The sequence below is a fragment of the Seriola lalandi genome, unplaced genomic scaffold (genome assembly GCF_002814215.2).
Source record: "Seriola lalandi dorsalis isolate HSWRI2012SDOR001 ecotype SW California unplaced genomic scaffold, Sedor1 jcf7180002047010, whole genome shotgun sequence".
Lineage (NCBI taxonomy): Eukaryota > Metazoa > Chordata > Actinopteri > Carangiformes > Carangidae > Seriola > Seriola lalandi.
This window is the reverse complement of record NW_019517573.1, coordinates 1-932: the sequence shown is the minus strand read 5'-3', so window position 1 is coordinate 932 and position 932 is coordinate 1. Positions and strand designations below refer to the sequence as shown.

General features: G+C 45.1%; 1 long non-coding RNA gene across 1 annotated transcript; it reads left to right on the top strand.

Annotated features, from left to right (window-relative positions):
* Positions 1 to 295: 295 nt before the first annotated feature.
* LOC111648762 (uncharacterized) lies at positions 296 to 932 on the top strand. Its single transcript, XR_002760207.2, has 3 exons — positions 296 to 338; positions 533 to 687; positions 868 to 932. It is a non-coding gene; the product is annotated as an uncharacterized LOC111648762 (long non-coding RNA).

The following is a 932-nucleotide window of genomic DNA, read 5'->3' as shown; positions in this document are numbered from 1 at the left end:
TGTTTTACTGGTGGTGGATGAGAAAGTGTCTCAATCAGTGTTTCTAAATCAGTGGTGGAGTCACACTGAGAGATGGGTAAAGGCACAGGCAGATATCTGTGTTGTCTTCATATAGATTAAACCAGACAGTCACTCTTTGAGCCCTACAGATAGAAGTGTGTGTTGAAGTAAGTGTAGACTTCTGACTATAGATTTGTGCTTAGACTCTCTACCTGCCTTTCATGGTTTTCTCTACCTTTGGCACTTCCTCTTTTTGACAGCTCATCAAGGTTTAATGTTTTTCTGTTTCTCTTTGCAGTTGCGTATCAAAGAGGAGAGTCTGTGTGCAGTGCTGGCAGGTGAGTGTTATTTTTATCCCTTTGAGTTACATGGAGACAGACAAAGAAATGCACTGACTTTGTAGAAACACTAGGGGGAGATGTCTTCCTGCTCTAAATGATGAACTGTATGCATCCACCCCATTGCTCGCTCACCACTGACTTATGAAGACAGCAGGTTTTGATTGACAGCACTGTGGTCCTCCTTGTTGCAGACCTGGCCTCCTCACCATGGGTGAACCTCTAAACCAGCTGTGGCTGCCAGACAATTGGCCTAATGCATGTGCCAATCACAAGGACTGTAGCATCAACTGCTGCAATAATGGCAACGGCACCAGTGACAGCAACATGACAACATACAGCCGACCAGGTTGGTGCAAGACTGACTTCATGTCGTAGTTCACAGTTTTATCAGACACACATATTGTGTGTGTGTTTGTGTGTGTGTGTGTGTGTGTGTGTGTGTGTCTGATAAAAATCAAACAGCTTCCAGCAATGCTGAAGGTCTGTGACTTCATCTGTCCATGTGCTGCTTTCATGTCTTCCTCAGCTGACTGCATAGCCAACTATGGAAACCATCCAGAAAACAAACAGGGGGGGCAGCTCACTTCTGAG